Genomic DNA, 23952 nt, shown 5'->3' on the forward strand with positions numbered 1-23952 from the left:
CCATTCTATCCCTTCTCCCTGTTAGGTCATCTAGGGAGGCATTGCAGAATCAGCAAGAGCCCCGATGCCAGGAGGAGCGGTGGCCCCTCAGCAACCAGCCCAGCCTGCTCGCTCCTGCAAGGCCACTGCTGCTCCATGGGCTTGCGGGCCCTGATGCATTTGTGCTGCTTGCCGCCATGTGCATGCTACAGCCCGAATTTAACCAGGTGCTAAACTTGAACCAGAAGGCTCTCTGGAAATACTGGTTGGACTGACTGAACGCCGCGCTCAGGGCTTCTCAGCCGCAGCGAACCGCAGCTCCTGCCCGGCCATCAGGTTTGCTGAGACGGCCCCCGAGAAGAACAGGGTGCTCCCGGCCGGGAGGGCGGAGATGCGCCCGAGGGGGGCGCGGAGCGGCTCCAGCACCCGCCCCGCCCTAGCCCCGCGGCTCGGCCTCCCCGCGCCGCCGAGGCCAAGGCAGCTGGGCGGGCACCGGCGACGGGAGCGGGGCTGGGCACGAGCCGGCCGAGGGAGGCTCCAGGCCCGCCGCGGCCCCCAGGGGGCGCTGCCGCGGGCTCCGCGGCTCCGGCACCGCCGGGGCCGGGGCGGCACCGCGCGGGGGGAGCGCCGGGCGCATCAGGGCGGGCGCGCCCGCCTCCTCCCTTCGTCCCCTCCCCTCGGCGGCGGCGGTGGCGCCGGGCTCCCTCGCTCCTCTTCACATGGGGTTCGCCCTGCTGGAGGGACGGCGCTCCTGCCAGCTGCTGCGAGGGAGCCGGCGCGGGGGGCTCGCCGCCGGCGGGCAGGTAGGGGCGGGCGGCGAACCTGAGGGGAAGTTGGGGAGCGGGTGGCGGCGGGACGGGCGCGCGGGGCTCTGCCGCCCCGGCCGCGCGCGTCGGTTACGGCGCGAGGCGCCACCCGGGCGCGGCGGCCGTTGGCGCGGGGCGCACGTGGAGCGGGCACCGCCGGCCCGCCCGGCTCTTCCCGCCGCGGTCTCGGCGTGGCGGCGGGCACACCGGCAGCCGGGGAGCCCCGCGCCGCCGCCCGCTTGCGGACGCGTCGCGGGTGCCCGCTCGTCCCGCCAGCGGCTGCGGCCGGCAGCTCCCCGGCTGCCGCGGGAGCGGCGCAACTTCGGGGGAACCCGGGCGGGGACGCGGGGCTCCCCCGCTCACCCAGAGGTGATGTAGTTTACTTGCAGAGCCGCGCATCTCCCGCCGCCCGCGCCGTCTTGTCTTTTAACTGGCGTACGAGGGTCGCAGCTGGAGAACGGCTCCGTTATTCGTGAAGTTATTTTATGTCAGTTTAGGGTTTGCGGTTCGTTTGCTACCAAAGGCGGAGTGCCGACGGGATTAATTTCTGTGGTCGGTAGATTAAACGGGGCAAATTCCTTATGCCATTAAAGCGAGCGTTACGGGCTTGCCGACTTCATATAATCTGGCGTTCTCGTAGCTCAGAATAAACCTTTTCACTACAAAGGAGAAAACCGGATCCAATCCTTGCAGCTTCTGATTGATTAGAGCTCCCTTGTGGAAATCAGCAGGGAGTTTTGCCTGATTAAGACCTGTAAAATTGTCCTGAGGTTTGTTACACAACTAACTGGCTGTAGATGTGCAGTATGGGCTCCGTTAGGTAACTTGCATCTAGGTCTTGTTTTCACTGGTCCAGTTGAAGTACTTTCGAGTCAAACTAGTTTCGGTGCACCGCTTCAAGGAGTCTTGACATGTCTTAAGGGAGCAGGACAACTGTTTTATCTGCCTTAAAAGAAGAGCAAACTTGTTGGTTAAACAGAGAAATGAGTGACATCCTTTGGAGATACCGATTGAAATCTAGAAATGCACAGGTATTTTGCTGGCAGTGCCAGGTAAAATCAGCTGGTTTTGTTCCTGGTTGTGTTTTACTCCCTACTGCTTGTGTTGCAGTTGAGCTTTAGAAGTCCCAACCAGGGACCCAGCTGTAACAGAAGATGTACAGGCGTGCATGTAATTGTAGTCTCTCCATTAAAGAGCATCCTTTCTGGTATGATTATGCAGAAATATTACAGAAAACAGAGCATTGCACCCAGAAAAGCTTGCAGGTTGCCATTTCCACGCATGAGCTGACTGTTCAGTCATTGTAGTTTTGTTTTTTCTGTGTTCCTAAAATACCTGTTAGTAAGCAGGGTTACAAATTCTAGTCAGTTGTTCATGGAACTTTTCTTGTTGCTGCAACTGCAAAAGTTGCTGTCAATTTTTTTTTTTTTTTAAGGTGTGAAAGTAAGTAAAATAAAATAGAAACTTCCTTGCACTTCAAATAGCAGCAATATAGGACCAGGCTTGGGGAGAGTGGAAAAAAAAAAAAAAAACCCCAAACCCAACACTTTTTTGTTGTACCTACTTTCAGATGAGAACTCCTTTGGGGTGGCATTTCTCAAGTTTGTTCTTGGGTCCTTGGAATTTCAGGTAGCCAAAGTCTCATCAGTCTAGCTCTTTGAGTAAGAAAAAGGCACTGTATTGTGGTCTGTAGAGTTCAAATGCACGTTACTGGAAAGTTTCAAATAGCCTTAAAATAATCTTTAGTGGGGCAGGTGTGTTTGCTGTATTTGGAGCAATTTGATTTGATTATGAAAGAGCAGGTAGTTTTCCTGAATTAGGGCATACCAGCATAACTGTTAGCTAACTGTTAGTACTTCAGTACTGGTGTTCCCAAAGACCATGATCCAGTATGAATACATGCATGTAAATTCAGTGTCTGTAGAGACATGTGTTGGTACTGTTAACCTCATGGCCACATTGGCGGCTTGGGTACCAGATATCCTTAAGGACAGGTATATGGGAAAAACTCAAGCATGTGCTGAACAGCTTTCCTGGGCTAGAGTTTTTTTGTGACTAAATTGTGATTTTTGTCACAAATTGTCACTAAAGTTAAAAGTATTCAGGAAAGCTGTTGGTAACATTCAAAAAGATTTTTTTTAATATGCATATAAAGAGCTTTATTGGTTTGTGTAGCTCAGTAGCCATTATGTAGCTGGGCTATCATGCCTAACTGTCCATCCCCTAATCTTTTGGGAGAGATTTTTCTAAAATAGGATGCTTAAATGAGCCCCAGTTTAAAATACTGAAGTGAGGTGGAGTACGATGAACTAATTGTACTCTTAAGATTGGATGTTTGTACCTTGGACAGAAAAACTATCTTCTTAGCAGCATGTCAAAGCTTGGAGCTCTCCATAAGCAGAAAAGCTAATGGAGTACACATTGTGGTATTACGTGTTCGGTGCTGTTTACGGGAGGCATTTATATGGCAGTTAGCACTGAAATATCGTAATTGCTGATTTGTCTCCATAGGGGTAGGATTGTCTCTCCACATCCCTCATATTTTCCTAAGTGTCTTGCTGAGTCACTTGAGAAGTCTGAAAGAACAAGAAGTTGAAGCCAGATGGGAGAAGGTCTAGACTGGCAATCCTACCTGGATTGTCTGCCTTGTCTGCTATAGATCGTTTGAATTATGCTATAAAATAAAGATATTTCTAGGTATTGCATCCGGTGGTTGGCTTACAATGTTCAAAGTTTATGAAGTGATTTTCTGTTAGATGGCTTTCTATGTCTTTACATGCGTATTTTGTAGATGTTGGTATTTGATTATGCTGTCATAGCTTCCCTTTTCCTAGATTTGTTATTTTAATGTTTTAAAATTATCTAGTAGACTCCATGCAGAAACAACACACTCTTAATGGAGTGTTGGAGTGGAGAATTTGAATGTGAGATAGCCCGTGGTCAGCATTATGGTTCCCGATGCAACCATTAGTCAGCAACGCTTCACATAAATATCCCAACTAAAATTTAATAACATCCGCTGTACATACTTCATCGGAAAGGTGACTTTAAGCAAGCAGGAAGTTCTAACTCGAGGATGAAGAATACATACCTACAAAGATCTGTGCTGAGGTTGCTGTGAAAATGATAACTTTGAGGTTTAAGTGTTCATGACTCAAAGTTTAAGTCCATTTTTGCTCTTACAAACTGTAACATGCAATTTTAAAGAGTAGCTAAACAGTTTTAGCTTTTTCCAAGATGCCTGACAGCAAAACCTCTGTGTAAGAGGGTGCGCTTCCCTGAGGAGCTCTGCTTTTGCTGGCAGTTGCAACTGGAGTGTCCTTTGCTGGTTCAGTTGCATGCACCACTGATGCTAGCTGATGGCAGTGAGAGGCATTTGTTCTGTGTAAACTCAGGTTTGAGCAGCTGAAGACCCTCATGGTGTTTACCACTAATAAGCCAATTGTAGTTTCTGTTTTTACTGCAAATTAACAAAAACAAGTGTGTTAGATTGCTTCTGCTTGACCTTTTGTGCTGCAGACGCTACACAGCTGTGAAGTTGCCTTTAGCTCTGGCTTAGGAACATACTTTTCAAGGTGGTGTGCATGTCCTTAAACAGCCTTGATTCTCAAAGAAAGGTTAAGTTTGAAAGTGGCATTTGTGCCCTAGAAAAAGCTGTGCCGAGAAAAGGGGAGCTACGTGCATGCTTAAAAACTAACACATGGCCAAATGTTTTGGTGAATAAGCTTGAGTGCTTTGCTGAATCACAGCTGTGAGCGTGCAGAAATACTATACCTACAAAGTCTGCTGCAACTGAGTACAGTCCTTGTTACGTATTTCAGTGCAGGTGTTTGGAGACCATCCGAACAGCAAAAATGAATTAGGAGTGGGATTATACATGCTATCAGACAAGAAGGGAAGCGTAACATTGCCAGTGGCTTAGTTCAGGCTTTGCTGGGAAATCTCACCAGGATTTCTCCCTTTCTCTCTGATACTCTAATACCAGGTGAAAACTGTTGCAGTAACTGTTCTACTTACCGTTGATTACATTAAGAAAGTGGGGCGTCCAAATACATGTAAAGGGGGCATCCAAGTAAACTGCCTTGGGAGTTCCACCAGTGGCTTGCAGAAACTGTGGGATTTGCCCGATAGTAACGTTTTTGTGGCAACCTGTGAGGCCGATTTGACAAGCTAGAGTAGCTGTTAAATTTGGCAGCTCGCGGGGACCCGCGGTCCCGGTCCCGCCCGCATGTCGCTCTGTTCATTTGAGGGCAGCGGAGACGGGGCCGGCCGCACGCCGCTGGGGGGAACGGGGCTGGCCCCTAGGCCCCCTTCGGGCGCGGGGCCGCCAGGGGGCGCCCGAGGACCGGCGGAGCGCGGCGGCGGTGTGCGGGGCGCGGGCGCGCTCGGGTCCCGCCGCCTCCCCGGAGGATCCGGGCCGGTTTCGGAGTGGGGCCGTTAATCCCAATTTAGCCGATCCACTCCTCGGGTAAACTACATCGCCCGCCTGCGCGCCCTCGTGTGCGCAGTGAGGGGCCGCGTTCCGCTGGCCTTGGCTTACGGACAGCTGCGAGGTAACCTCGAGGGAAGCCAGGCCGCCGAGGTGCGGGGCGCGGCGGTGAGGCGCGGCGGTACGCTGCCCGGCGGGGTTCAGATGAGTTTTGCCCCGCATCCCTGTGCAAGGCAAAGCGACCTGGTGTCGCGGCTGCCCGCGCACCCTGGCTGGCTCCCACAGGGAGCGGGCCCTCTGCGTTGGCGGGCGAGCTGCTGGAAGAGGGGCACGGGGCGAGGAAGACGCTGCTTTGGCAGAAGTCCTTCAGCAGCAGAGTCCTTTCACGGTGGGCCTGGTTAGCTACAGGAGGTTGTCTGGCCGGGAGGAGTTGTCTCTCCTAGCTTAGCTCTTTGCGCCCCCAACACCAACATCATCTTACCGCTAACCTTTCCTACTTTTCCAGCCCAGGCCCTCTGAAGCTGGCCATAAAATGGTTGCCAGCTTCTTTGGTAGCCTGAGCACCTCCTGATGTGGGTGCCACAAGGACCCTCGGCCAGGCCAGCCTTCCCTGGCTAGAGCAGTGGTTCCCAGCTGTAGCTACCTATGTGACTTCGATTCCTCATTTATTTTCAGTAGATTGACACGGGGTGGGGGGGGTACCTACAGCATTTGATTCGGTAATGAGGTGTGTTTGTGGGTCGGCGAAGTCTGTAAGTGACTGTTAAGGAGAGTTGGGGTGGTGCAGAATAAGACTCCCTTTATTTGAACAGCAGACAAATGGAAAGATGAGTCCTAAGTAAGAAGAATTTTCTTGGTGGAAAGGATTGTGAGCTGTGGAACTGCTTTGGCACGACACCTCTGTGCAGTTAATCCACGCTTTCCTAATCTCCTGCCTGCTGTAGTTTTCTCCAGTGAATTATTTACTTGAATCAATCACTGAATGTTACATGGATTGCCAGTCAGCACGCAGCAAGACAGATATTCACTGTACATCTGGAGAGGGCAAGACACCCTTCTCACAGGTGGCAAAAGCCAATCATTTGGCTACGGGGTACAGCTTGGACAGGGGTGATATTTGGAATTTCTACTGTGTTTTTTTTTAATTGTCTGTTTACTTAAGGGAGTTTCTCCTCTTGCATTACCTTGTCTAGAGCCTTCAGGCAAGATTGTTGTCTTTAGTAATTCTTGTCACTGTGGCTCTGCACAACATGAAGGACTAGGATTGTTAATGTTAGTTTCTGCCTAGAAGGATTCTGTCGGTAAGCAACTGGATATTCTGATACATGCAGAATTGTCTTGTTGAATTAAAAAATACCTTGTATATAATCTGCAGTAAGGATATATCCGTACAGTTATGTGAGGACTGTAAGTGACTGGCACTTTGTCAATGCCAGTAAAATTCTTGGAAATGTGAGCAAAGGAATAATCCACAGCTAAAAGTATGCTAAGTAATGTAGACAGCTGTTTCTTATTTGGTTTTATGCTAATTGCTGTTACTGTTGGATTTGCTAATGGATTTGAGCATCATTTGTATACTCTTGGTGCAAACATTGCTTTGGTACATCGTGTGTTGGTAACAGATAAAACAGATGCTTTTACTTGGCTGTTAATTTATGCTGAAAGTTTTATGGGATCATGAAGGTTCACTGAGAAAGATTGAAAATGATTCTGAGATCTTGCCAGACATTTGGCCAGATAGGAGCTTCTTTGCATAGTGATCAAAGGAATGAGGAAGAAAAAAAAATTATGAAATTATTTGTATGGAGTTAGCATATAGATGAAGGAGAGGAGAAGAATAAGGGAAGGAGAAAGAGAAAATTGCACTAGTCTGTCTGTCAGAGTAGGTTCCAATTCTCTGTGAGGAATTGCGGGCAGCTTGTAAACTGCCTGGGTATGTTTTCTGAACTTGCAGAAAGGCTTTCAGTCTTAAGCTTGTATTAATGGTCTGGGCTGAGGCTCAGCTTCACTTGTGTGGAAGAAATGGAAGAAGGTTTGCTATGCTACAACTTGGCTTTCTGTTATTTTGTGGTTGTATAAAATAAAATGTCGGCCCTCGTGCTGGGGCTTACAGTACATGCTGGAGTTGGCCACAGACCAAGCAGAAGCTTTAAAGGCACATGTAATTTCCTCTGAACTTAGGAAGTGTCCTTTTGTCTCTTCACCTAGATTAACTGCTGCTTGACTAACTTTAATTTTAATTTTGCTTCTCTTTGTGACATAAGCAGCCATGCTAACTGATAGAGATTAAAAATAAATATTTGTCAGTTTTGATTTGATATCTGAAAAGCTCAAGTGCAACTTATAGGAAAAATGACAGTCCTTCCTTCTCATATCCATCGAAGTCCTACCTTCCAGAAGAAAGAATTGAGCCATAGGGCTATAGAGTAGTCAGAACTGGGGAGGCTGGTGAACTGTATTTGAAAGTCATTTCTGCACAAGCTGAGATACTTTGTATCTCTCTCTATTGAAGGGCTAGGAGGTGAAGCAAAATAAATGCTTGTTATATGCATGTTGTAACTGTGGTTTGAAATGTCATCAAGATGCAGCTTATAATTAGAAACAAGAGACTAAACCCTCATCTTTCTGAACATGGATTTGTAATGAATGGCTGATTTAGAACAAAGTATACACAACAAGTATACGCATGAAAAATGTTTAAACAAATGTGTTTATGAGATTATCCCTTGGTACTGAATCAAATATTGTGTCACTTCTCTAACTATTGTGTCAAGAATGATATGAAAGTGACTAATTACACAATATACAGTTATACAATAACATCTTTTTTGGGGTGGAATTTTATTAGTCTTGTTTATAGGTGGACTATGTGCAACTACGGACCCAAGAAAGAGATAGCACATGATAGACCTGAATAAGCTGATCTAATGCTTCCCCATCAACTCGATACAGTTTTAAAAATAAAAATAACTGCAACATTGAATAAAATTGTTTGCAAGGATAATTTTGTTGGAGAAGCAGTCTTTAGGTGACTGATACTTAAATGTCTTCCATGGACTGGTAAGGGAGACGGTATTCCAGTTTTTGCACACAAAGATAAAATGCCTGGTTTGTAGGGACTTATTATAAACAAAGACTTTCTTATTTCATCAGTGCATTCATAACAGTAGAATTCTAAGAACTATTCAGTGTACTTGGTCAGCAGCATAGATCCTGTAGACAGAGATCCTGTTAATTGCCCCTGCGGGGAGAAGCTAATGCAGTTATCTTTAGTGCTCTTTCTTGGCCACTCTGTTCACACTGTACTGTGCACGAAGCGACTATGGAAGCAAGAGAGATGTAAGCTTAAACCATTTATTGACTGAGGTGTGTAGCAGATAGGATTAGTGCGCAACTGGGCAAAGCATTGACATACCACCTCCAGTTAAGACTCCAGTTAAGACAGAAGCACAGAATGGTTGAGGTTGGAAGGGACCTCTGGAGGTCATTGGGTCCAACGCCCTTCCTCAGGCAAGGCCACCTGGAGCCAGTTGCCCAGGACTGTGTCTAGACGGTTTCTGAATTTCTCCAAGGAGAAAGACTCTACAGCTTCCTTGGGCAACCTGTGCCATGCTTGGTCACCCTCACAGTGAAAAATGTTTCCTGATTTTCAGAGAGAACCTCCTGTGTTTCAGTTTGTGCCCATTGCCTCTGGTCCTGTCACTGGGCACCACTGGGAAAAGCCTGGCTCTGTCCTCTTTGCATCCTCCCTTCAAGTATTTGTATACATTGTTAAGATCTCCCTTCTCAATCTTCTGTTCTCCAGGCTCAACAGTCCCAGCTGTCACAGCCTTTCCTCTTATGTGAGGTGCTCTAGTCCGTGCAGTCCATTCATCATCCTTGTGGCCCTTTTGCTGGATTCTCTCCAGTATGTGCATGTTGCTCTTTTACTGAGGAGCCCAGAACTGGACACAGTATTCTAGTGGCCTCACCCATTCTGGCATGGTTGCTGGCCTGGCAGCCGTCAGTATTGGGGAAGGTTGACTTCTACTGCTTCTTGGATGGACTGATGCCCAGTGTTGTGGAGATGCTATATTCTGATTCCCTAGGTTTTTTTCTACTATAGGTTTTCATAGCTTTTCATGGGTTTTTGTTTGGTTTGTTGTTTTTTTTGGGTTTTTTTTTTGAGTCCTTGAACTGTTAACAACCTATGTTTCAAGGATCTTAGGTCTAACTGCGAATTTACTGTTCTTATGTATCATGGCTCAAGTCTAAGTATCGCCACGCAGATTCCTTGCAAGCTGGCAGTTTCCTCAGAAGTTTGATTCAAGGTTATGCAGTTCTGAGTGTGTCATAACTGGGCCTTGGATCACAGACAGCTGAACCCCTAGGAGAAGGATTCACAGAAAGCTGAGGTGTGAAATCAGTATGAGCTATGCTATGCTGATTCCCTTAGGAGGACATACAGCAAATAGTAGCTGCAAGGTTGTTTGAACTACTTTCAAAATAACTGAATGCCTGCAGGAGAAGCCTTGTAACAAGCTTTCTCTGTGCTGGACTTTTATCCATCAGTGTGTATTTCTGACACTAATATGGTTTATAATTGGCTCTTTGCCTGGCCTTACACAGTGACAAGTGGTGCTGGTATGGATTGCCTGTGGTAAGGAATGCTTTTTTTTTTTTTTTTTTTTTTTTTTGTGTGTCTGTAGGTTTCGATTGAATGATAGGAAAAAAATCTTCACTGAAAGGGTTCTCAAGCATTGGAATAGGCTGCTGCAGAAAAGGTTGAGTCGCCATTCCTGGAGGTATTCAAAAGACCTGTAGATATGGTGCTGAGGGACATGGTTTACTTGTGGACTTGGAAGTGTTACATTTATGGTTAGACTTAATGGTCTTAAAGGTCTTTTCCAACCCATATGATTCTATGATCCAAAAAAAATGGCACGAAATCCATCTAAAGAAACAGGTGAAGACGAAGCTCAGGGTGTTGACAGGAGTTGTAAAGGAGCAATTGACTGAGGGTGAGAATGAGTATACTGACCTGCTATGTTACATTCCATGTGACAGTTACGAAAAGGTGGTGCAGTAGGTAAAATTGGAGAGAAGGAAAAATAAGATCAGGTTTTATGAAGAGAGGAGAAGACACTTTTCGTATTTCCCTGAGAGGTAGATGGATCAAAAATTATGAGTGGTTTTTAATGAAAAAAAACCCAAACAGTTGGTAAATTTCTGACTCTTGTTGAAATGCAAAGCAAAACTTTACATTGCATTCACTGGTGCTGGAATTACTCCTGTCTCGAATGTCAGGAAAAAACCTAAATTTTTTGTTGTATTTTTAAGTTTACAAACTTGGAGCATTTCTATATGCAATGGAAAATCAGGTCAAACACTGGGAAAAACTTTCTTACTGGAACAGTAGTGTAACTGAAAAATATTTCTGAAGGAAGTGAGATTTCAATCATCTGGAAGTTTTAAGAACAGAGAGTATCTACCATGAGATCTTGAGATAAAGTTAATTCGGTTTTGGGGGCAGTTGATGTTTCAACCACACCCTTTGTGATTTTATAAAATTTTCCAGAAAGCAGACTTTCAAATATGTTTGATCCCTTCTACACAGGAGGCAAAGAGTTCTTAAATTGTTGATCTCTGTGCAGCACATCAAGGAAGCCAATGTGTTTCTAACATAAAATCACAAGAGTTAACAAATCTGTGATGGCACTTACTTGTGAACTGGCTATTTATTAATGCTCTTAAATTTTTTTGCTGCTGCAATTTAGATATTTATTTTGACAACCAAAAGTGGCCCCTATGACTTAAGATTATGTACAGGTATCAGTCAGACATCTCTGAAAAGTGCCACCCCTTTATTGCCACTAGAGACTTGAGTCTCAAGTGTGACTTGAGTGACTTCCCACTACTTCTTACGAATAGGGACAGAGGGTGTGGTATCTTCTTCTAAGAGATGATACTTAAAGCTTCAGATACAGTGGCATAAGCATTCATCAGGTGTTATCAAAGTGACTGGCACACCAGTCATCTTCTAACTATTTCTGCAGTAAAAGGTAAGTAATTGGATTGTTAAGGATTATTTTACTCTCTGGAGTGGTGGTGTTTGTGTGTAGGTTTATTTTTTGGCGTGTGGTGTATTTCATGGTTTGTTTTATTTTGGTTGTGGGGGTTTTTTGTTGGTTTTTTTTTTGTGTGTGTGTGAAGTGTTCAGTTTGAGAGCAATTGTAACGGTCTTTATAGGACAATTTCTGTGAGTATTGTTTTTGGAAACAGTTAACTGAATGGATGACAAGACTGAAATGCTCATTTTTATTATGTCCTTTCTTCCATCCATCTGTGATCTTTACTTCATGCTGTAGCAAAACAACAACTTGCAATGGTTCTTGCATTCAGCTGAAATTTCTTAGAGCAGTGTTCTTTCTAGTTCTTTCTAGCTGTTCACTTAATTATGGGTTCTAAGATGGATTTGCTTTGTTTGTTTAAAAAAAAAAAGCCAAGAATATCAGAGACCAGTTGTTTTGAAGTTCAGTAAAACCTTTTTTGAGGAAGCATCCTTGAAACTTTTTGAGTTAACTGCTCAAAGAGGTGTATTTGAAGTTTAGCAGTGATTCTCAGGGGGCTTGACTGGGGGAGTTTGTAAAGTTAGCTGTTCTAGTCTGTGATGGAAATGGCTTTGGTTTGAACCAAAGTTTAACCAGTTTAAACAAAGTTTAACTGGTGTTCACAGAAAGTAGTTTCATGGTGAGGATGCTTGTTTCCTGCCTTAAATGAATCTTTAATTTTTACACCTTCCTACTTGTGATGTTAATGAATTGATTTCCTTTCCTGTCCTATTAAGCTGTATTTGGCCTTCTTTTACTGAAATAAATCTGGTCCTGACAGTTTTCTTATGTAAATACACTTTCTTAATACTATGTAGGTAGTAAAGCTGGTCCGTACTAAGTATAAGATGAAGCATGACTTTTATAAGTGATGATGATGAAGCCAAATGTGTTCTGTAGGCATTTATGATCGTAATTAGCAAAAAGCAAATTTTTACATGACTCAAATTTTATTACCTTCTCGGATATAATGCATTTCGCTGTGGGCAAATAATTACTGTATAATCACTCTCTTTAGTGAGTACCCAGAGTTAATTTACTTATTTGCACTTATGTCTTGGTGGAGTTTTATTGTGGAAGTAGTTACATTTAATGACCCATTTAGCAGGTGAATAATTCTTTCATGCTGTTGTATCCATTTCCCTGTGACCATCTATGACTTGTCACATACTAATTTTTTCAAAAGGTGCAGTTTTATATCTGTGACCAGAGGCTAAATTGGAGTTGAACAAAATAGCAGAGAGAGAAGAATGTTGGGGATTTGATCAATTTTAAATGGTCCATTTCTCCTTCAACTTAAGAGAATCGGGGAAGATGGATTCAGCAAGTGACTTGCAATGTAGCTGATCTCCTTAAATTCACTGACAAAATAGGAGCTGCATTCAAGCAATGTTTACAAATTACTGCCTTGTAGGTTGCCAGCAGAATGCATGAGATCTGCAAAAGTGGCAGTACCCAGTGATTTCTGAAAGATAAGGGAAAACAAAGGGGAGAGTAGCCCTAACATTTTTCATGCAGCTGTTGCCAAGAAGCTTCAGTCGAACACAATCTATTATTGATTGTGGTTTTCTTGGTTTAGGTATGACAGAAGTTAGACCACACATTCAGTTTCTCTAAACTGATTCTGATGTGACCTATGCTCTGGCAGCAAAGAAATTTTGTACTATGGATTTTGTGCTGTGTTGGAACTGAAATTGCAGGTGGAAAATAAGGTAGAAGATCAAGTCACTCGTGTTGAAGTGGGGGAAAAATTAGTGTGCAGCTTAAAGTTTATGTATAAATGAAGGATTGGTGTTAAATGTTCTTAATAGCCATGCGCTGGAAGGAAAACACAGGAGTTGACCTCTGTGGAAAAGGATGCATTAGACGTCAGTACAAAATATCTAATAAAACTGGATTAATAGCACTAATGTTTGGAAGGAGAGAGGAAAGCCTTTGAATCGTTTTGATTAGAGGTGGAGGAACTTGAATCATTTTCCTGTCTGGGGCCAATATTCTTTGGACAAAAGATGAGGCTGGTTACAACTCTTTGATGTACGTTGTCATTCAATTTTTAGTTGAAAGCACTTAGCAAAGTCAGTGGAAATCACTAATAAATTGTTATGACAGAGGGACTAAAACTCTGGGGTTTTGGGGTTGTTTTTCCTAATATTTTCAGTAGCTCTCCCCCCATCCAGTTCAACTTGATGTGAAACTCCAGACAGTATTACTATTGCACAGGGTATTACTAGCTGTCAGGGAAAGTGGTGGCTCTCAGCTTTTTCTGCTTTTGTTCCTGTAGGGAGGGACTGAAGTATTCTGGGGAAAGCGGGGTTCAGGTGTGAGGAACGTCTGGGCAGCAATGCAGGGTGACAGATCTGCCTTTGCTCCCTGTCATGGTGTCTCTTATGTAAGGTGTGTATTTGGGAAGCAAGAGGCAATATGAAAGCTTGAAGCAGGAAGAAAAGGAAGGGAAGATTAAAAAGAAAAACTGCCTTTGAAGTCACAGTCCAACGGCTTATGAATTCTTACAGATGTTGAATAGTTTTGCTCCTCTTTGCCTTGGTGAATGAGTCACAAACATTGCTGCTGTGCTTTTTCAAATTTGGTGTAAAGAGGGGAAGCAATGCTGCTTCCACTCTGCTGGCTGGGAACTGAGGGCCAGCAGGGTTATGTGATCTGTCTGCACTCACACTAGGGATCTGTGGCAGTGAGGCACCAGAAGAGGGGTGTTTGGACTTCTGGTCCAGCACACAATTATATGCAATTCCTCTAAAAAAGCATTTGTGCATATTTTGTGTATATTGGAAGAAAAGAGCAGAAAACTTGATCCCAAGATTCTCATTAGTTTCTATTAAAAAATTAAGTGACAGGCAGAAATTGCTTGTGATACTTCAATAGTGCAGGTATGCTTTTGGCCTATGTAGAAGCACTTGTGGAAAAATTACTATTTATGAAGAGATTTAGAGCTATTTATCTTCCACGAGCTATTTACTACTTCAACTGAGCTAACATCTATTAAACATTCATTCAAAGTAAAATAATCTCCAGAGTCAATTTAGGTAAACTGCAGTACCTCTTTCTAGACTAAAAATTGCTTTGCATAATGCACGTAGAAAAATCCATTAAATTAATTTTTCTGTTCCTCTCAGTCTTTATTATACGTTGAGATTAAAAGAATTTTATGAGGAAAGGAGGGAAGAAAGCTCTTTTGTCAGCTGCATAAAGGGACAGTCAGAGCTTTTGTGTGTAAGGGTGGTTTTTTTAATCATGTCTTCAATTTTCTTCTCTTTTATGTTGAATATGTTATCATGATGGCAAACTTCCACACTCCCATTGATATAAACAATAGTCTAATAACCTTTAGAGCTTTGGTATTTTCCAGCCTGTCAGCCAAATGAATGTGTGGAAGAATGTGGAAGACAGTGACTTAAATCATGTTGCAATACACAGTTAGCTTGTCCTTTACTTGAAATAATGTATATTTTTAAAACCATGTGGCTGCAGCAGTGGATGATGTTTGAGAATTAGTATCACTTTTGATTACTGTTCGAGAAGACAAGCAGCTGCTTTGTGTTGGAGGTATAAACAAGATGCTGCTGTACTGCACAGCTTGCTGAGCTGAAAGCTTGGGGATTGATTATCAATGAGGACGATGCAGGTGAGACCTGCCGAGAGGTGTGGGCCTTGGTGGGAAACTGGAGGGATTAAGTTTATTCTGGGTTGGGTGGTGGTTGGAGACGGTCTGCAGTCTCCTAGCCTTACCCTGATACCATTGTCACTCTTAGAAGTTCAGTTTTACACTACATTTAGATGTTAACAGGTATTTAAAGCGCTGATGTTTTAAGACTTAGCTGTTAAGGGGTAGGTCATTAAGGGGCACAAAGAACTGGTGCACATCAAACTTCGGGAGATAAACCATTAAGGGACAGGACCACAGCCCGCTAAAGCCAAGGAACGTTTTTTTCCTTAGTCTCTAGTGTGGTTGTGGTGGGATTATATAAATGTTTTAACAAGTTGGGTATTCCTGTGCAATGTCCTAACATTTTTTTTGCCAGGATGTTTTAAAGAGACAAAAAAACCCCCAACATTTTGAGACTTTGTGCAAAGTTTCTTTGTTCATTCAATTGTATTAACTCAGCTTTAAATTAATTTATCGGCATTGCAGGAGGGTAGGGGAATACCAGTAGGCCATCAGTAGATGGTAGCTTTGCTTTTGTTGCTACAATTGTCCAGTAAAGCTAATACTTGCCTGTACTTAGTGAATCCTCTCCCAATGCCTTCTCAGATACTATCAGCTATTTCCAAGCTTAGGAAGGGGGTTCAAGTAAGCAATATCAGGCTCTGAACCATGGGTCGAGGAGGGGTATGAAGTTACTGTAAGTCAGATGAGCCATGTTAGCTCTCCATGTTTATGCTCTGAACTTGACTACCATGCGTCTCCTTTAGACTACTTTAGCTGAATGTTGGAAATAAAAATCTTTGGCTGCAAACAGTTGTTCATGTTGCTGCACTATTTGAAGTTGATGTCACCTGCTGGTACTTGCCAGTGCCATGTTGCCAGAGGTTGTTCCCCTACAGCTCTGCAAGCAGAATAGATGTGTGAGAGTATTCCAGTCTGTTTCAGTCTGAATCTGTGATGTTAGTTTAACTTGCTTTGCATGTGGGAGTGGATTTGAGTTATCCAACTGACTTTGCTGGAAGGAGATTAGAAAGTGCTTTCTACTGTCACAGCCATAGGGAGGGGACAATGACAGGTAGCACAGTACCTACACAAGACATCTTTGTAGAGCCTGTGATTTTTCACGAGTTCATATTGATGTAAGATATATAAGTTAAAGAGGTTAAAGCATGTAAAAGTGCTCATGGAGGTCCAAACTATACTAGCAGGCTTATACCTGCTATGATTGTGATAGAATTCTTACATTTTGATGTCCCAGCAAAGTCTTCTGAGTGTAGGCAAAGGCACAGTGTTGATTCTTCCACCTCATCTAGCTTTGATTGTCTTAAAAATCTCTGCTTAATAAGAATCCACCCTTATCAGGTAACTAGCTTGCTGTAATTCTGAGTCCAGCTGAACAAGTTTAAAGCAGGCACATCTGTGTAAGAAAGATGTATCTCTGTAAATATCCAACAAGCCCAGCCAATCCACTTTGGAATCCTGGCTGGAGAATATGTGTGCTGGCAGTCAAATAGCAGTTCACAGTTCAGTTAAAAATGCAGATTTTATTTAATTTTCTACTTGTTGTTTTCTCACATGACACTTTTGCCATCTATCTTTCTTTATAAAACACTCAAATTGAACTCTAGGAACCATATTTTCCCAGGCAGAAGTCATTTCTTTTCTCAGCAGCAACTAGTGGTACATAATTTAATGCCACCTGGGAGCGTGGCTGTAAAAGGTTTTTAATTCCTTCCCCCCTGCCCCCCCACCTCCTCCTTCCCCCTTATAAGGTACTATAAGCACACTTCAAAGTAGCAGCAATCTAGAATGTTCATTTTCAAATAATTTCTTAAAATTCCTAATTCTGTCATACTTCATTATTTCTATAGGTGAAATATGTTACAAAAAAGTCAGTTTTCAGGAAATATTGAGCTCATATAAAAAAAGGAAAATTCTAAACTAATGTTGTAAACCAACTATGAATAGCTGTGTATACTCAGTAAGCCAATCTTGCAGTAAGGTGTTTGTTTTAATAATTAGAGTATTCAACCTTTGGAAGCACTTACTAGGGATGTAGTGAATTCATTGTTATTGTAATTCTTATTCATAATTTCTATCTTTATAAAAGTTCGTCCTTCACTCAATGATAAATCATAGGCTTGCTTTAAAACTTAGGTGAAAACAGTCTTTTTCTGATTTCTGATGCAAAATATCAAACTTCTTGTTTACAGTGATCCTTTCTGCCCTCAAGATAAGAATCTTGTTGCAGAATCAGGACTTCAGGTTGTCTTTGTCAGGGGTTGGATAGTAAATTTATGTTGTATTCTGTGTTTATTACGATGTGCTCACCTAGTTGAATTGTATCTGGTTTTTGACATAATTGATATGCCTACTGGTTTTCCACAGTATAAAATGGACTCTTGCAGCTCTTGGGGAAAATGAAGTTGAGGGAGGAAAAGCTCAGCACATTGCACTGCTTAGGTGTCAGACTAGGGGAGATCTGATGATGTAGAAATGATGATATAAGAAACCAGAAAAAGACTTCTACAGTGATTCATTTTCTCATCTCTGGCAGCCATAGAAACAGGCTCTCAGATCTGTTTTTCTAGGTTTTATGCTGTTACTGTGCCTACAGTAAGTTGGATAATGTGAAAACAGGCCTCCCCTAAAGACTACTAGTTTGTAAAGTGACAAGATTTGTGGATATACATGAATATATGTATGTATGTGTGTATGTCTTCCCTATTGTCTTGAAATTTTATTTCAAAAGTGTTTCTGCAACTCTGTTCTTCACTCCTTGGGCTTTGCTGATGTACAGTAAAGTCAAGGGAGCCTACCTCAGAGTCAGCATTTTGTCTACGGGACTGTGCTATACAGGGCTACGGGGGAGAGAAAAGTGCCAGAGAAATATCTATTATATGATGTCATCAAAGGTTTCCGAAGCATCATAAACCCAAATGTGTTTAAGTCAGGTCTCCTTGAGGGTGTGTTGGGGTGGGGGGGCGGGCACTAACTACTTGTTCATGGTGTTATATGTGACAATAGTGTCCCATTTTAGACTCCCTGACCTGAATCTGTCATCTGTAAGATGAGGCTGTTTTAAAGAGCATGGGATCCAAAGAATGTTTTTCCTGGCCTCTCCTGTACATCATTTAATTCGCTTTTATTTTAATGGCTATAAGTAAAATACAAACAGCACGCAGACTGTAGTAGCCGAATAAATGTTATGAATGGTGGGTGTTTTAAAAAGAAAAAGCCGTTTTAGGAAGGGCTGTTTTCTCTTTTGACATTATGGTTTGTCAGTCTTTGTGCGTATCGTAGCCCTGTCAGATGCTGCTCATGAATCAGAAAAGGAGATGGGAGAGCTGTTAAAAGGGCTTATTCGAAAAGATGGAATACATGCAAGATGAATTTTGAATGATGAGGTAGAGCTCTGCTTCAGGTCACTCGTGCTTGTATGAAGGCTCATCAGTGTTGTGCACTGGAGTGAATTTGCTGGTGCCAGGAGCTCCTTGTGCATTTGTGTCAGAAGGCTGCAGAAGGGAGTTTGTAGGTTAGCTGTCAGCAGGCAGTGCGCGGCGTGCTCGCCTGCCCTAGAGCTTTACGCGGAGGGATGTGGGCTGTGGCTGGGGGCATGCAGTGAGACCGCTGCTAGGTGCGCCATATAAAGAACCCACGATTCAGGAATCCTTCAGTGAAATACAGGAACTTGCTCTCGGATGGCGTGAAAGTGTAGGGATTTGCTGTTTGTTTAAAAAAAGCAAACAAACCAAATGAAACCTCCCCCAAACCTGAAAAATCTTTGTGTTTCCTGTGAATCGTTTACATCTCCCTTCCTCCCTAGTTCTTGTTTTGGCCTGTGCTCCAGGAAGTCTGCAATTTTCCCATGTTCCCATGTCTTCTCTTGGGCAGAAGAGATGGGTGCAAAAAACTGATGGGTGCCCTTGATGACCCTGTCAGATTGGCACATGAATGCCCACTCTATGTCAAACACCACTTTCTCAGCTCTGTGCGCAGTATTTGAATGGCATGCTCTGAATGCCTCTAGTGCTGGTATTGCATCTCTTCTTGTCCAAAGCACATCTAGATAATGATCATAGAATATTAAGTGACTGGTACAGTAACTATTGTTACTAATACACTGTTCCTGATAGTGTGGAATTGCACTGCCTCTAGATTAACAGTGGGGAGAATTGCTTCTAATTCAGACAGTAATAAGGATTCTCAGTGTGGTCATTCCTGAATTGACTGTTTTTTGGTACTGGCAGTGCACTACTTGTTTTGCAGCCCTATTATCAGGGCATCTTGAATAGAAGTTGGAAATGTGAAGTGTGGGATTTGAAAATGAGGATCTGGAAATACTGGTGTGGATACTTAAAAAGTGGTAGAGTGGAGAGATATTCCCAGAAAGTCCTTTTTTTACCTTGTTTCTTTCTGAAGTGCTGGTAGAGTGGGTATCCCAGCAGGTACAGTCCTTATAAAGGAGAGCGTGTATATAGTTATTATCCTTTCTATTTAATCTATGTGCATGCTTTCTCAGTTCAAGTTCAGCCACCTCTAACTCACTCATGCAGGTCCTTTTGATTAGTTAATTTATTGCCCTTATTGAATGTCATTCTGAAATTAAAAGGCTAGCACATGAAAGCTTCAACACAGGACCTTTGCTGGACCTATTTGTTGAGCAGCCTGGTCCTTTTAATCAAGTTACTGAATTGCTCTGTTCCATCAGGCATGGTCTGGTCTCCTGAGTCTCAAGGAACTTGATTGCAGGAGAGGAAAATGTTAAAGCTATTTAATGTAATATTCTAGGTTCAGAAAACAGTAAAATTGCTGTTTAGGTAAGTAAATAATGAGAAACCAGTTTTTAAAGGAATTACTAAGTCTGCAGATATGCTTTGGCAATTTTTCATGGCAAAACAGTGTATTAAGGTAATACATTTTTCAAAGTTTTGATTTATGTGGCTGATTTTACAGTTCTGTTTTACTCTGTAGAATAGGGTGAAGTGCAGTGCAAGAGTCATCCTGGGAAGTTTTTTTTGTCGTGGTTATTTGAGACTGCACTGTCAGCCCAGTAGACTCTGCAATACAGAGTCTGTGCATCCTTTTGGGGAGAAGAGGACCATGTTGTCTGCTTGGTGCTGTGAAGAACAGAAAATATTCTCACTGAAACTCCTAGATGAGAGTATATGGATGTCTAGGTTTTAAAAAAAAACAACCATGAATATAAACCACACAATAAGAAGACACGGCAAAACACTGTAAGTTCTCGGAGTCACTGCTTGTGTTAGTACTCTTTCATAGATACATACTGAAAACTGACTGGAGAGTTGCTCCCTGTAGCTGAAATTATTGCTGTGTGACAATATTGGGCTGGAAATACCACATTACCGAGAGCTCAAGTGGTAAATTTGTATTTGGTCTCCAAAATGTTCAGTCCAAAATTAAGAACCATCTTTTCAGCATGTCATTGGGAGGATTTGTCTTATTTTTCACCACAGGTTTTAATCATCAGGATGATTAAAAAACAAAACAAGAACAAAAAATAAACAAACCACATATAGGGTGATTGGCTGAAGCTCTGTTGGGAATTTTCACTGGGAATTTGATTTTGTCTTCCCAAATCCTGTTCCACTGACCTGTCATTTAGAACAGTCTTTCCTGATCTAAGCTAATGCTAAGAGAAAGCAACCTGATCTACATGAACATGCTTTAGCAGGTGGGTTAGACTAGTTGATCTCCAGAGGTGTCCCTTCCAACCCTGAGCATTCTGTGATTCTGTGAAGCATCTATGGCATTAGATAGTTGCCTGATTCCTGTATCTGCATTGGTGGAAATCGGTGGGAAGCTAGAGGCACCAAAATGATGTGGAGCTGTCCCTTATGCTTTATTTAGTGTTGTCTTTAATTAAAAAAAAAAAAAAAAAAAAAAAAAAGGAAAAAAAAGTAGCAGTCACCCAAAGCTAATCGCATCAAAGTTCTATTTAGACCAATACTGAGGTATGCATCATTGCACCTTATGCTGTGACCATAAGGGGAGGTAAGTGCTAGGTATAGGAGCAAAGTAGATTAATTGTAATTGTAATATCCTGTTATAGAAGGTATTTTTTCTTTAACATGGAGGAAGAATGTGAACAATTGCAGGCAACACGCAGCTTGATTCTGTGGACTTCCTAGAATTGCTTCATCTTGAAGACTGCCATCCTTTTTGGGGACTGTACTAGTGCTACCATGTCTATTTAAAATAGTCTAGAACTTCCAGAAGTTCCAGATAAGAATGGGCAAATGAAATTAATTATGCCAGGAGATTATGTTGAGTTACTGAATACAAAAATCCATTTGGCAACCTCTCATCAAAGGAACATGTGTAATATGGAGGAGCTCTACTTCAACCTGCTATGGAGACTTCCATCTTAGCCCCGTGATCTTGCTAGATCAATCTGTTGAAGTAACTTTTTTAGAAGAATTTAATGAATAAAAGCATCTATATTCATATTTCTATCTATGTCTGCCTAACCCCAAGCTCTTGCCATTCCCCCACATTTGTATGAGCAGCACATACCACATCTGTCTCTAGAGTGCCTTAAATAGAGCTGACAAAGGACTGATCTTCCTGCTGCCTATTGTGTGACAAGGGCTTTTTCACAATTTTCTCGATTTCCACTGTGACTCAGGTCTGTCATGATAGAGCTGGCAGAACAAAAAGGATGTAGGCTCCTTAAAGTTAATTCCATCCTCATTTCCTGAAGGTATTTGAAGAATATTTGGCTTTTGCTTGTTTTCCAGCAGCCTTTCTTGAATGCAAATGCCTGGATAAACATTCTGGTAATCCTGGTTTAGTTATTTAAGCCAGGACAATAATTAGGCCTTGTGTGCTTTAAAAACCCTCATATTGTGCAGGCACATGTGGCTGAGTAATTGATCTGGAAAGTAAACAGGAAACCTCAGCAAATGGTATCACACAGTGCAAAGACAGAAATATATCTGCTATATAGACTTAGTGTAGGATCATTGTCATTTCATATGTGACAACTTGTGCAAAGCTGGTGAGAACAGGGAAGTACATGGCTTTACCCCAAAGCTGTGTGTAAGCATACACCTTTTCTTTCCAGTGCTTTTTAAGGAATGTTTTTAAGCATGACTGTAAGGCAAAAGCACTTTTTTCAGTACTGTTGTCTTGATGTGACTGTCTAGTAAAGGGCTGAGTATTCCGGTTATTGTTACTAGCAGATCTAACACATTAAGTATTTTCCAGGTCATTATTAATTTAAATGTATGGTGGTTATGGGTGACAGCCTATGCTTTATATAGGCTTGTGTATTTCACTTATTACCACAGGTCAGTTGCCAGCCCCTCTTTGGTGGGTGCCAGACACTTATATCAAATTCAAACACCAGAAAAATAATCAATAAACTTTCCATATTATATTCTGAATTTTTAATAAAACCCATTGGGAGCACTGCACAATGCTATGGAGCATATTCTGTAAAGCAGCTAGATAAGAAATATTCTTAATGTGAAAGGAACTATTGATCTTCCTGAAGCTTATCTATTTCTTGAATGCTGTTTCTACGAAGACACTGAATTACTTTCTGAAGGACACTTTTGGGGACCTTTTCATTTGTTGGTTTCATTGGTTTTGGTTTTTTAAAATACCATTCCTATCATCAGATGCATAAGAGGATTTAAATTTGTTGTGGAAAGAATTAAAGACATTGGGGATGTAAGTCTAGGTAGAGCCATGTAATCAAGAGACAGTGGAAAATAATAACACTGCCAAACATTTCATGAACAGAGCAATTGGGATAAAATAGGACACGATCAGCTTGAAACTATCAACTTTCTATGCATGTTTTTGAAGGCAAATTTGGAAAATAAACATGTCATCAATCGTAGATTGCATCACCTGCAAAACGATTCTGAAATTTTAAAATTAGGCTTTAAAACTTCTTAGATATTCCCTCCTTTGGGTTTGACCAGATGACCTCCAGAGGTCCCTTGCAATTTTAAGTTACTGTGACTCTCCACATTTTTCTCTCCAGCCAAAAGTATCTGGTAAATTTAATTTCAAATAATTTTGTTTTCCCTGAATTATTTTTGTGAAGAATAAACTGCTTATTTAGAGCAGATAGTTGCTCCCCCCTTCGCCCCTTAATAGTGACTGTGAATGGAAAGGTCCAAATTGAAGGAGAACTGTGCTGCTAAAAAGAGTGCCAATACTGTGGGTGTGTGATCAGAAGCTAAGATGAGGTGACGCTTGCATCAGCTATGAAAAGAGTTCTGTTGTTTGGTACAGATTTGCCTGAAATCAATGGCAACTATATCAGCATTTTTTTTTTTGGCCCTATGTTTTTTCAGTCTTTTATGTAACCCATAAATGCACTTAAATCTAGCAGAAACCTCTCCTTTGAGAGTTATTTCTATAAAGTACAACTGTAGTGCAGTCTCCCTAATTTTGTCATTCATTTTTTTAATTGAAAATATAACCCCATTGTTGACATGTTGTTAAGGTTTCTGCGCTCAAAGGTCAGCTCTCCCTAGAGTCTCCTTTCGTCTGGAAGATGGCATATATTAAAATTTTATAACAGTTCCTATTAGTTCCAATCCTAGAACCTTGGGATCAGTCTGGCTGCCCTTCTTCACAGCCTATCAAGTGCAATAAATGCCTTGGGTGAGCAATAAAGAAATTGGAATTAGATTCTTCTAAGCAAGACTTGTTTGCATAAAGGTTTAAACCTGGCCACAGTTGTGCTGATTAAGACTCCTTTCACTTCAGGTGAAAGAAGCTGCTAACACTTTCACATATAAACCAGCTGATCTTATGAAATAAGGTATAGTAAATATGCATGCATGTAGAGGCAGGGCTACACTTTCAACTTTCTTTCACTTCACAGTTTGCTTTTTGTAGATAATTGAAAAAGAAATTACTTCCTCTTAGTGTTAAGTGTGAATAGATAACTTCACCAAGGTTTCTAAAGGAAAAGGGTATTTTCATTGCCAATAATTAATG

General features: G+C 42.2%; 1 protein-coding gene across 1 annotated transcript in view; it reads left to right on the forward strand.

The window, feature by feature from the left end:
• Window positions 1-651: 651 nt before the first annotated feature.
• CPNE4 (copine 4) overlaps window positions 652-23952 on the forward strand; it is a 244413-nt gene continuing 221112 nt past the window's right edge. The window contains exon 1 of the mRNA XM_040592437.1: window positions 652-782. The gene's annotated coding sequence lies outside the window, so the exon portion shown is untranslated. The remainder of the gene's footprint in view (window positions 783-23952) is intronic.

This window comes from Falco naumanni, chromosome 4 (genome assembly GCF_017639655.2).
Source record: "Falco naumanni isolate bFalNau1 chromosome 4, bFalNau1.pat, whole genome shotgun sequence".
NCBI classification, from domain to species: Eukaryota; Metazoa; Chordata; class Aves; order Falconiformes; family Falconidae; genus Falco; species Falco naumanni.